The following is a 13673-nucleotide window of genomic DNA, read 5'->3' as shown; positions in this document are numbered from 1 at the left end:
TAAGGTATGGAAAAGGCATTGAGTTAGAATGTGATTTTCTAAAAAGCAAGCTGAAGAAGCAGCGCACATCTTTTATATTTACTTGGTGCTGCCTCTTCTGTGGTGCCTTTAAAAACCTCTGGAATGCGTTCGTTTTCGTTATCATTGAAGTTGTGCAAGAACTTTTCTGAAGTACAACAGAATCTAAGACTAATCTGAGCTAGGTTGTTACAGGCACCATATTATCTGATCTATTTTATTTTCATTTGTCCCATATTTCAAAATATTTTTAAAAAACTTACATCGGCAGCTAACAAAAATGATGCAGCCACTCTCTTACTTTGGAAGCTTCATCCAAACTTATGATGTCTGGTGGAACAACTGTTTGCATTGCCTATTTCTGTGCTTTTTAGTGACTGAGGAATGTTTTACAAAATGAGGTGCAATACATAAATAAAAAATCATCATGCACAGAAAGCCCATTATTTGTTAATGATTTCTACATTTGTGGCTCTCTGGAACTGGTTTGAAAATTGACTCCGTTACAATATGTTTAAAACTTGGCATTGTTCACTTACAAACCTGGAGATTTTCTAACAATAAAATCAAAGCATTGGGATGAGTCAAAATGTATTATTTCTTCAATAAAATCATAGTTAAAGCATTATCCCCCCAAATATTATTCCCAGAATGGTTGAAGTGTTTAGAAAAATTTGCTTTATATTTCTTTTCCTATAAAGTGTCCATTCTTGTTTTGTCCAGCCCCTATTAAGTTAACCTGAAAAAGGTTGAGTCCCTTTGTTTCAATGATTTGTGATGTGATGTTGCTGCTCATATTTCACTTAGTGTTGCTTGAATTGCCAATCACGGATCTCGCGTTCTATCCGCTGTCAGCTCCGTTTGGATTAGCACCTCGGATGTGGGGTTCCCTGTTTTCACTCTGTGCTGAGCCACTTCCACATTCTGTTCTATAAAACTGCATTTTCCTAATGAGGATGCAAATGAAAGAAAAGCTGTGTGAAGTGGCTGTAGATGAGTTGCATGTCAAAAAATATTTTCCTTTGGGGAGGGGGGAAAAAAAAGCTGATACCTCACTCAACAGGGTAATGCAGTGCATGTTCTAGATGGACTCCTCTTTAGAGTGGTGGCACGTGGCCAAATACGAAGGCAGCACATCTTCATTGTTGCTGGTTTTCATTTCTAGTGCTTAAACAACTCATGCAGGTTTTGACAGCTTTTTTTTTTTAATATATTTACATAAACCACTTTATTGCAGTAGCACTTTTTCAATAGAAAATGTAAATGTTGGCTTATGAAAAGATTTTTATTTTTTTTTAAAGACCATGCAGATTTTTTTGTTATTAGGAAAACATAATGGCCTGTTTGGGGAACTTTAAAAGTTACTTTATTATAAAATATGAATCAAAACACAATAAAAAGAGTCGTTATCTCTCAGAGACCATTTTGGAAGTCAGCAGTGTGCTTTCAGTAGTATGTAGTGTTGATATGTGCAGGGAGATCATGACTGGAAGATGAACTTATCCCTACTGAAGACTGCTGGAGATCTGTACAGAACTAACCTTTAATTAGATTTAAGTATGATATGTATTCACTTTGCTGACTTTGGCTTTTATTGATTTATTTATAATGGGTTAAAAGTATAGGTGATATCTCAAATCACCTTAGGTAGAGCTTTATGGCTGCCTCAGGTCTCATTGTTAATATTCTTACAGCTATTTACCTCCATCAGTAATGAACAGGCTAATGGGTCAGCAAATCTGACTGCACACTGATCTCTGGGGAGGGTTTTCACTCAGTCTTCATCTGGAGCTTACTTTCACATGTGGCCTAAGTGATTTGAGTGGCTGTACACAGAACAGTTGTCAGATATGTAATAAGGTAATCAGAAAATAAGTTGTATGTGAATTAAACAAAAAAAATATGATTTTTTTGTACTAATGCATGTATTATGTGCACTACCTTATCCCTCAGAACCACTGTGTGAAAGAAAAGAAACATGGCACTGTGGTGCTGATGGTTACAGGGCAGATTTGCAGCATAGTCCATCATCTGCAGCTGGAACTAGATTTTAAAACAGCAGAGATTGTACCTGGGCTAAGCTACTGTTTGTCAAAACACATCCAGATTCCCAGAGGACTTCAGCGTTTTGGGTGCTAAGCTTGTGTAGAAATTCCGTTGTAAATGTCACAGTAGGAACAGATGGACAGCAAGCACTTTAGTAAATTTTACTTATACTTTCATGAACAGAAGAGTTTGACATTTTTTACCCTAATTATAGGTACTAAGCACTGAAACATTTGACCAGAGAGCTTTTGAAAACCTTGTCTTAAAATATTTCCTCTTCAGGAGTGATTAGCCAATACAGATTTCAATTTAAATTTTAATTAAAGCTTATTTGTTATGTACTGTATTAGCTTGCAACACTTTTTTTTAAAGGAAAGATGTTATCTTTATAGAATTGACTTATTTGGAAACTTAACATAAGCTTTCAAGCCCACAGAAAATATGGTGATGTGTTTCTGTTTAAAATATGTTTTAAAAAGTAATTCACTGTAAAATGTTTTTGCAGTACTACTTTAGAAATAATTTTGGATGTCTTTAGATAAGAACCTCTTAATCCCTGACTCTAAAATCTAGATATACGAAAAACTTACAGGAATACAGTTTCAGTGCTACTCAGTTTTGTAGCCATGCAGTTCTCACACGACCTGATTATCGCTTTGAAAACATCTGTGTTGAATAGTGATAGGAAAAAGGCATTTCAGTGCTGTTGTATGAAATAGCCCTGGCCCTGCATGTAAATGGACACAGGGTGTCTGCTGACGTCAACAGACATTGTGCGTAGGGGAGGTACTTGAAATATTACAGTTTTATCTGTGAGTGACTGTTGGGGTAGTTCCACTGATCATAATGCCTCAAAAATTTAATTTTTGAGAAGCGCCTGTCCAGTCAGTCTGGAATTTATTGAGATAATGAGTGGGTTTCTCTCAATGTAGCACCGTTCTTTGCGCTTTATGTCGATTGCATGGCTCTAATTAAATCCACGCAAGGGCTGTGCTTTATGCTGTTATTAAACAGCAGAGTGTTAAAATTGATTTAGCAGGCTTTAGAAGCAGTTACCCTGGAGAGGTGGCGTGGCCAGGAGTCGCCTGCTTCTGCAGAAATGCAACACGAATTCAGTCTTCTCCCTAGCACTTCTGGAGAGATTAAAAAATAATCCCTGTGTGTTGTGTATCTCAGGTGTTGAGTGAGGCTTCCAATAAATCAGCTGATGATCAGCAAAGAGAAAAGAAAATTAGGTTAAAAACTAGCATAAAACACCTCCAAAATGTGGCTGGTTTTTTTGATGGTGGTTAGAGGGAAATAGTGTGAGAAGTTGAGAGGATCTCTTGCAGTTAGTTAAGCCTGAACTCAAATCTTTCACTGTTCTGACAAATGGTAATGGTTTAAACACATCTCATGGTGCACTAGCATCTAATGCCCACTGCCCAGAGTGGTGGTCTCCTGATCCCTCACTACGGGGAGGATTAAAAAGAAAAACAAGGGAAAGGTACAGAGCTGTTGCCATATCTGAGTGTTTCTTTGTAGGACACCAACTGGGCTGGGAGGAGAGGAGGGAATGAGAAAAGACTCTGTGGGTCAAGCCATCATTTCTGATTGTAAAATGAAACTATCTGGTCAGTCTGTTGTATTGGGTACTACTGTCAGCTTATATCTCTTCCCTCTGGCATCTGCCTTGTAAGAAGAAAAGAGTGCATGGGGATAGCAGAAAGTAGAATTAGAAGATGCCTGAGGAGAGAATAGAAACCCTCAGAGTTTTTAATCGGACATGTTTTCAAATGGCTTTAAACGTGGATTGGGCATAGTGACTTAAAATTTTGATACCTGTGTTACCTGTGGTGACTGGTGCTTGCTGTGTTTAATGTTGATCAACTAGTTTTCAGCAGAGAAAATAAAAAGCAGAATTGAAAGTGATCAGAGGGGAGAGAAAGATGCGGGGAGAGCTGGAGAGAAATGAATAGAAGAAGGAAAAATATGGAAAAATGGAAGGAAACTGGAGACAAAAATATTCAGAGAAAAGAGGAGAGTAGAAAATAGAGAGACAGCAATGAAAAAGAGAATCACAGCAGCAAAAAAATATATTAGAATGACTTTAAAGGCACAGGTATGTCTTTCTCTTGAAAGCATGGACACCTCCTGGTTGGCACATAAGATACATAACACTCAGTAGAGATTTTCCGGAGGAGAACATGTGACTGCTGTGCTTGTAGGAGACAAAAATGGAAAAAGGTTAACACCAAGAATACAGTAACTGAGGGTGTCCCTAGTTAAGCAGAAGGTAGAAATGAGTACTGATGGAAATCTGCCTTTCCAGGGGAAATGCTGGAATGTCTGAGCTTGAGCCTTAGGAAGTTCAGCTCGGGGCTTCATCCAAAGCCCTTTCTAGTGGTTGAAAAGGTTCTCCATTAACACTGAAAGTCTGTCAGGAAAACAGTCCCTCCCTTTCTCTTCCTTATTTCTTCCTTACTAGTAATCCAGAAGTTTCTATTAGAAACGTTTAGTTCCTGACTTCTTAATTTTTCTCTGCAAAGATGAGAGATGTATTTTCATGGCTGACTTGGAGATCCTCCTGTTTTGTGAGATACATTGATGAACAAGGTATATGTGAATCCACAAGACTAAAAGTTTCAGGGCAAAAATACAAGGAAATAATCCTACTCTCTCTGAAGTTCTGTAGTTCACATGTGAGAGTCTAAGCTCCTAAAGGTGGGTTGGGGGGAAAAGCTTCATCTTTACCTGAAGATAAAAAGGAAATATTCTCTTGTAGTTAAAATGATTACAACTGAGTGCTGAAAAAAAAACACTAAACATTTTGAAACTTGATAATATACGAATCAGCAACACTGGGAGAAGTGTCTGCAAGATGATTTGAGTTTCAAGGACGTAAACATACTTCATTGCTCTGATTTAGTCACCCTTGGTCATTCAGGATGTAAGTGGGAACTGATCTCATTTAGGAAATCATTGAGAGAAGATGAGTCTGAGGACTTGATTCTATCTTATCTTGACACAGCACAGTTAATAAAGGCAGGCAATTATTATGTTTTCTGGGATGTACCCTCATCTGAGGCATTGTTAATAAATACTAAAGGGCTAGTTCACCGAAGATGTTTAAGCACCTAGCTCCCATTGATTTCAATAAAATGAGGCATCTAAGTGCCTTTAAAAATCTGACCTTAAGTGTCATCAGAAAAAAGTGAAGCAAAAGATAAGCAGGTTCTAAAAGAATAACAAGGCATGTGATTCTGGTGTGCCCCTGGTTATTACATTTTACATGTATGGGATGCCTGCACATTATAAACCAAACAAAAATGCAAAAGAACAATCTCTGCCTGTACTGCATAAATTGCTATCACTTCTCCAGTTTTCTCTCAGACATCTTTTACAAAACATGCTGTATGGATTGAGATAAAAAGCAGGAAAACAACAAACCCAAAAATATCCCCTCTGCTCCCTTCAGCCTCTCTGACACAGCCCCCCTCCCAGTGCCAGGCTTGCCCCTCCTTTTCCATTCCCCAGAGTACTTGGTGAGCTGGAGGGGTTTGTTCACCCAGCTCTGTGTGACAGGTAAACAGTTGGTCACAGCCCTAATTACAGATGCCCTTTTTTTTTTTTTTCACTCAAACATATTCCTTCAGTTAGAGGAAAATACCTTGCTCTCCAGATTAGCCGTATCGAGAAGTTACAGTAGGTATGACACAGTCCCAGTGTGATAAATAGATGGGAATAGGCAGTGGCATACAAATGTTCACATTTTTTTTTCTTTTTTGAGGAAAAATCCTGTGCTGGAAAAATATCATGTTGGTTTGTCACTATCTTTTCAGATTTGTTGCATTTTAAAACAAAACAGAAACTGAGAGGGAAGGGGGTTGCCTTGCTGTTTATGTTTCTTTCATGTTAAGCCAACTATGCTGCTTACCTACTTCTTGATAAATATTGCTCACCTACTTCTCTTTGGGATTAAGTAAATGAAAACAAACCCTCTATAGATAACAATAATTCCCAAAGGAAGAGATTTTCACATTTAAAGGCCAAACTAAAATTTAAAATGATTTTCCTAGATTTCCGACCTAGATTCCCTGTCTTATTCTCAGTGCATTTGTCCTTTTAAAGGAACCAATATGTTTGTATAACTGATGTGAAACAAGCTTGACTCCAAAAAGATTTAACTTAATATCTGGCTAAGCATTCAGAGGGTAGTCCATCTGTAGAATGTACATTAAGGACCCTGGCTGGAGCGCAGCTAGTCATGTATGATATCAGGCACACAAATGTGACGTGATGCCCATATACTCTTGAGCATAATTCAAAGTGCCATGAAGCTCTATGGGTAGAGAAGCTATAAACACAGTTGTCACAAATGAGAAAGTCTACAGGGTTATATTCAGACTGAAGAATGAAGAAGCATTAGAACCAGCCATCACATCTTAATGAAATTGTTAATTAAGATATTGTGGGATTCATAGCTGAAGATAATATCTGTCCAGCAACCTTGCAGCATGCTTTAATTAACCATTTCTTCCCTGGAATCAAAGGCAGACTCAAAAGGGGTGCACACAGCCCTCAGTAAATATACAAATACAATGAAAATCATGTTACTTTTTTTCCGGTGGATTTTTTTAATCTTTTTCTTTCTTTCTAAACAGACCAGCACAGAACATGTGATTATAGGAATAAGTACACGTTTAATCTACATAATCATCAGTCTTTCTTTATGTAAAAATGATTAGTAAATAGGGTTTTTAAGCAACTGTTTAGATTAGACATTGGCATCATAGATTAACTTATTTCTAAAACACTTGATTTTATCACTCTGCCTAATGATTTGTCTCATGATTTATTGGCTAATATGATGAATCATGTAAGATTTATTGTTTATCCTATAAATAGTGCAACAAATCATTAAACAGTGATAAAACCCAGCAGTTTCACAAGTCTACCTATGTTGTCTTCATGTACAACGTGCTTGTTTTGTACAATAATTTGATGGTTCTGTTTTCAGTTTTATGGTATCAGGTGAATAGGCATCTCTGTTTAAATTAAATGGTTTTACGAAATAATAGTGAAGTCATAATCTTATACTCCAGCTATATTTATTTTATACAGAAAAATAAAGCTTAATGCCTGATGGATAGTAAATCTGTAAATTTATTCACAATAATAAATGTAATATTCTTTCTTAGAAACACCTTAAATATAATGGCAGTTTTTCATATTTTAGCATGTCGGCTGTGTTTTTCTTGCTATGGTTTCATGTTGCAGTTGACAAAAATGTTGCTTCTATCCTGGTAATTTTAGAGATCTGAGCCCATCTCATTCAGCTCAGCTGAAAGGCTGGTGTGGGATATTGGTGAATTGATTATATGAAATTTGGCATTCAGATAATGGGAGCGGCTTTTTTTTTTCTTAAGACATAATGGCTTCTCTTGTTGTAGACAAAGCTAAGTCTGCCTGTATACATTAGGGATGAAAGGACAGAAAATGGAACTAATATTCTTGAAAATTCCCCGAGGTCATCAGTGGGTTAGAATAGATGCGGTCATGATGATATTATATGCTGCAGTAGTAGATTTGCAGTATTTTAAATTGAATTATTTGGACTGTAGTGGTCAATCTTTATTGCTAACTGGGCCATTTACCTTCTTTTGATCTCAAGGTATTGCCACACCCTGTTCACCTGTTGCAGAATAGCTTGTTGTGCATTCATTAGATCATTGTTTCATACAAAGCACCTCCTGCAATACCTGCAAATGTTAAGGACAGCTCATCAGCACTTTCAAAATCCAGTATACACTGGAAGCACCAGCCCTTTGTTGTTCATCCTTAGAAGTAAAGCTGAGCTGGTGGAGTACAGCTGTGCTGTCCCCACCCAAGAGCAGCAGATTTGCACAGCGTGTTTGGCACGTATGACATTTGTGCACAGCCCATCAGCTCTGCACGAGCCCAGGGCTCATGACCTGGGAGCTGCACAGGAAAAGAGCACCTAAGAGCAGAGTGCTGCTGCTGGTTGTCCCTGATACTCCATTGCCCTGGATAAAAAGGGTCAATGAGAATGAGACAGGGACCACATACCCCGCCCGGACAGCTGCATGGTGCCTGAGGCTGTAGTCAGGCACCTGTGTTACACAACACCTTTTTTTTTTTTTTTGGTACGTCACAAGAATTTACTTTGTGTGAGAGGAGACAAAATAGGATGAGCAAGAAAATTAAAGAAAGGATCAAAGAATAAACCTCTGGCAGGTTTTGAATGAGCTCAGCTCTCCCCTGACCACCATTGTGTCAGTGGTGTTGGTTACTTGGTTTGCTTGTCTGGTACAATTATAAATTCTAAGGAGTTTGGTTATTGATTACTTGTACTTTGCCATAGGTACTGTCCAGCCTGGGCACTCGGACTCGCCTCTTGTGCCAGGTGCTTGTTCAGCTACTTGTTCCAGCCTGTAAAAGAGCCTGAACACAAATTGGCAGAATCTGTGCAGCACGGCTCTGAAAATCATCTCCAATGATCCAGAAAGCTTCATAGCAAGCAGAAGAAGTCCTGCTCCTTGTCACTGTGATTATGGAGACGCAGGAAGCAGGTATCCATGTATGGCACAGCCTAACGAAGTAAGTGTGCCTTGTTTGTTAACTAACTGAGCATGTCCCTTCAGTGCCCTGCTAATAATTCCTCCTCTCAGGTTTTTCAGAGGGAAACTGCCACAGTGCTTAAGATGCACCATGAATAATAAGGTGCTCTTTCTGTGCTTTGGACATCTATTTTATTTGTAGAAGAACACTGAGCACAGCTCAGCAGCTTACCAGTCCTGGGCAGCTGTACAATTTTAAAAATGTGTGGCAATATTCCATGAGTCCTTTCTGTAATACTCTGATCTAGCTGTATTTACTCTCTTTGCATGTTATTGGCAGCACACTTTATAAAAAAAAACAAGGAACAACAAATATGAGCCTTTGAAGGCTGGTAAGAAATAAAACTTCTATGGGTACTCCTAAGGGGAAACTGACAGTGTTTGTGGGTCAAAATCTGGGAAAAGTGAAGTGAATTGAAAGGTAGGTGGTAGATCAGATGGCTACTTAGGATTGATATTTTGGTGTGTTAAATAATTAAATCCAGGAGGACGATCTTAATGACAGTAGCCAGCAAAGAAAATGTGCTTCTCTGTGCTTGTGTTACTCCATGTGTGCATAAGTAGCACAGGTTTTTCCTTTGGTATAGCAATCTTCCTTGGATGGGTGCACCCTGTGGTGCATCAGCAGAGAAAGTAAAGCTGTGGATCTTTTAAGTCTCCAGTGTAATCCCAGGAGGTGCTACAACTGATTTTATTCCAAACAAGCATTTTAATCCTAAATGTGTTTCTAGAGAAATATTCTTGGTTTTCTTAGAGGAATCTCTCAGGAAAGTTTCCTGGAATTCCTCTAGATCTGGAGGTAGAACTATGGAAGAGGAGGAAAACAGAATGAAAATTCTGGATTAAAGGAAGAGGGCTTTAAAGGAATATATGTTATCATTTAATGCAGAAGGAGGAAGATGGTTTATTATACTGGACCAAACAGCTAGAAAGACCTTACTTCATAAGTGCTGATGTAGGCTTATCTCAAACCAGGGTAAAGGTTATTGCATTAAAGGTTTCAAAGCTAGGAAATTCATGTTTCTAGAGTGAGTGCATAAATCTGAGACATTTTTAATCTCACTATGTAAATAAATCTCTTCAGAAAAATAAAATTGTACTGCTTTGATTCATTTGCCATAAACCCTTTTAATTTGATTTTGATTGATAGCTATATCCCTTGCATTAGAACTTTTTGAAAAATTTTTAAGATAAGCAATTACTCCCTCCTGGTAATGCAAAGTTTTCCAACTTGTGAGGATGTGTTACTCCTGTATAAAATATAATTTGCAAATATTTTTTATATTATAATTGCATTTTACTTTTATCTTTCACAGCATTTGTTCATCTTTCATGCCATACTTTCAAACTCTGCAATGTGACTGACTGATGTGGTAAATGCAGTTAATTTTAATTCTGATTTTTAGGACTGAATTTGTCAATCAATATTGTTCAATGGAGTAATTCAGTAACTGTCGCTAATTTCTTAGCTTTTTTTTCCCCTCTTTCTTTCTCTTTTATTTAATAATTTAGAAGTGAAACTTCTCTAAGAGCTACCTGTCAATTTGGTGTTCACAAATTGAAGGATGAGTGGCTGTTGTTTGTATCCCACACGAACACAGCTCTGGTTCAGCAACAGTGATTGTCAGTAGACTTCCATCAAGTCTGTGCTTTTACCCACATTCAATAGGCAGCCAAGATGCCAAAAAAACAGAACAAGCTGCATCTTCAAGAAATAAAAGCACACGGGGAGCACGGGTAACCAGCAGTACAAGATCCAAACCAGACAGATCAAATTAATTCTGTGAAGAGGACTGGATTATATAAACACATTACATATACCAGATATTGATGTAGGACATTATTCTCTCTTATTCACAGGAGATTCTACTAGTGTCAATAAGAGGTTTACAGAAAGATGTAAAGTGTCATCATCAAGTAGTAACTAATGTTTTAGTTAGCACCATTATTATTTCATATGCAGCATTACCTGATGGGAAAAATCCATTAACTTTAAAACCACAGTTGTGTGCTCTGTATTTCTCCTTGTTTGTTGTCCTTTCAACTTCCCTATCAGCCTTTAACATCAATCAACAAATTCATCCTTTTCCAGGTGAGTAACGATCCCATGCTGACTGGCATATCTGTCTGGAGAACAAGGAGTGTAGCAGAGCTGATCCTGCAGCACCCCTGTTATCTAGGGCACAGACCCTGGATATTCAGGGGAAACATCCAGAGCAGGTACACTAGAATTATAACACAATTCACCTAAATTTTCCTAGGTTTTTTTTTACTTTTATGTAACCCTATCACTTATGTCCTAGTACAGGAACTCAAGATATCCAGTACCCACCTACTGTGTACCAAGGCCCTCCCCGGCTGCGTGTGCAGCAGCTCTGCATGTCAGGCCTGTGGTTCAAAACGATGATCCCTTTTCTCTGTGCAGCCAAAATTATGGACTTGCCGTCTCAGTGAAGCTAATAAGAACTGACTGGCCTAAATTGGACTTGTATTCTTAGTGCATTTTTGGCAACGTCATTCCTGTCCCTCAGAAACAGCCCACATTCCGTTCCTTGTTACTCAACATCAGTGTCGGGATAGATGTGTCCCAAATGCAGCAGCTTCCCAAACATCAGCTGCCTGGAAAACATCTCTCCCCACAGCTCCCCTGCCCTGATCCCACAGTAGGTGTCTGGCTGCATCCTTGTTTCTTCTGGAGGATGGAAGCTTTTTGTTCGTGCAAACCCTGCTCCTTTTGCATCTTGGCTGAAAGCATTCCTTGAAAATAAAACAAGCACGTCTTCCATCGCAACATGGCATCGCTGAGGTTCCTGCAGCACCTTTCTCCAGTGGCTTGCTGGAAGTCCTTGGTTGTACACAGCAGCCTTCTGTTGGCCTCCATAGCTGTCATAGCTCCTTCTAAATCCCTTCCAAGCAACTCCTTCCCTGCCTTAGGTTCTAGTCAGGTTTTTTGTTGTCATTGAAGCTTTGTTTAGATTGTAAAACAACCTGTGAACTCTCTGGCTGGTTACTAGAGGACTTGCAGTGGGGGATGCATCCTGCCCAGTCCCACTATTCCTCCATGTGACATCTAATATTTTACTACTAATATTATTTCTACTAATATTTTACTACTAATATTAGTTCTACTAATATTTTACTAATCTGAACTCTTCCCCCCTCTCTCCCCCACCCCCTGAAAGTAGAAATAGTTATTTCATAAATACCCAAGTGGACTCTAGCTTTAAGGATGACACACATTTAATGTGGCTTATGGTATATTATTCTTGCTTAACTTTGAGCTTTTGATTTAGCATTCCAGTTTAGCAGTGGTATTCCACAGGGATATTGTTGGTTTCCAAATCTTTTGTCAGAGTAATTGAGCATAACATCTTTGCAGGTTTGTGTTTCAAAAGATGCATTATCTTTTCTTGTCCATTTGTTCTTTCCAAGCTATTCAAAATTTTAGCTTTATGGATCCTTTGGAAGAATATGAGGTTTAGGGCTGATAATTTATGTTTCTGCTGAATTTGCAACTCTGCATGGGATGATTAATACACTTTTCTCCATAAATAAGAAGCGATGATATCTGTGAATTGGTAACAAAACAGAAGAATTTCATTAAATTCTGTATTTTGCAAAAGACTTCCATCCTTTTAAATCTTTATAAATTAAACATCATCCATGTCTGGCTGGCTGAAGAATGAATGTCACATATAAGATATCTCCCTTAAATATTTTCTTGAAAGTAATCTATATGATTTACAACATATTGCAATTAACATTGACCTTTTGTCTGCTTCAAAAGAATGTGAGAACAGTTTTTTGACATCAAAGAGATTTTCTAAATTTCCAAAAATATTCCTGATGAAAGTTGTTCTGACTGGGAAAAATATGTCACTTTCATTTAAAAGTTATGGCACACTTGATGGATTATCTGCCTCTTTGCTAACCTTAGTTCATGCACAAAAGTGGATTTAAAAAGACACTTGCAAATAATCATCTTTTAGAAAATGCAGATCCTCAGAAGTCAAAATTAAGAATCCTGTACTTCCTGTTTAAGATCAGCTGACAATTTATTCAAGATCTGGAGGCTGCTATTCACTCTCCCACTTCTTTACAGCCACTTGATTGCCAGCCTACAGCTGCAGTTGAGACTCCAATAAATTTAATCCTCTTTTTCGTCCAAAATGAAAAAAAAATGAACAAAGTTCAGTTTCCACAAATATCTACATTAAAATTTATTTTAAATATTAATATATTTTAGATCTATGAACAGTTTTGTTTTTAATCAACACTTATGAAAACATTTGTGAAAAGCAGATAAAGGGTCTGTGAATAGGATCAAATTGTTCAACACAGTAAGATGTAGAGTCCTGCTCCTCTCTATTTGCTTACTCTTTGCTCTTCCCTACTTTGGTCTCCTTCTAAAGGTTAGGAAGGCTGCTCTGGCCACAGTGTCCTGCCAGGATGTGACAAGTTCAAGCACTGTCCCCCTGGGCACTTGGCTGGAGCAGCCTCTCTTTGTAGCAGCCCTGACTTTGATGGCGAAGTATTAACTGTTGGGTTGAGGGAGGGGAGGAGAGATCAGAGCACGAGTTAGGCCAGCTGCCAGCCACAGTAAAATTACTTCTGTAACCACTCCAATATGTGTACCAGAATTTAGGGACTCCGATATATTCAGACAGAACAGTTTTACACAAGGGGTAGTTGAAATACAGTCTGGAACAAACTGCCGAAGTCAGCAGTAGAAGCAAATAGTGTAAATCAGCTCAAGGAGGAGTTTTTGAAGAAGGCAGGGGGAAGAGCACAGAGCTACTAGCTAGAAGTTCAAGTTTCAAATGATGAAACACAGATTGATTTGTATTTCCTGAGGTTATGAGGGCAGGTCTTCATGGACCATGTCATCCTCTTTGGGCTGTTAAAAGTTCATATGTACTTCTGTGCTGTGTTCATTCAGTTTTAAGTGGTGCTTTTTTCCCCCCCACACACTCTCTTGCTCACACAGTC

The 13673-nt window shown here is 38.2% G+C and overlaps 1 long non-coding RNA gene across 1 annotated transcript in view; it reads left to right on the top strand.

Moving 5' to 3' along the window:
- LOC108642419 overlaps positions 1 to 10832 on the top strand; it is a 17932-nt gene extending 7100 nt beyond the window's left edge. The window contains exons 2-3 of the long non-coding RNA XR_001922585.1: positions 8429 to 8664; positions 10777 to 10832. This is a non-coding gene — a long non-coding RNA (uncharacterized LOC108642419). The remainder of the gene's footprint in view (positions 1 to 8428; positions 8665 to 10776) is intronic.
- The last annotated feature ends 2841 nt before the right edge of the window (positions 10833 to 13673 follow it).

The sequence above is a fragment of the Manacus vitellinus genome, unplaced genomic scaffold, assembly GCF_001715985.3.
Source record: "Manacus vitellinus isolate BGI_N305 unplaced genomic scaffold, ASM171598v3 scaffold_10_pilon, whole genome shotgun sequence".
Classification (NCBI taxonomy): Eukaryota; Metazoa; Chordata; class Aves; order Passeriformes; family Pipridae; genus Manacus; species Manacus vitellinus.
This window is presented reverse-complemented; position numbering and strand designations above follow the sequence as displayed.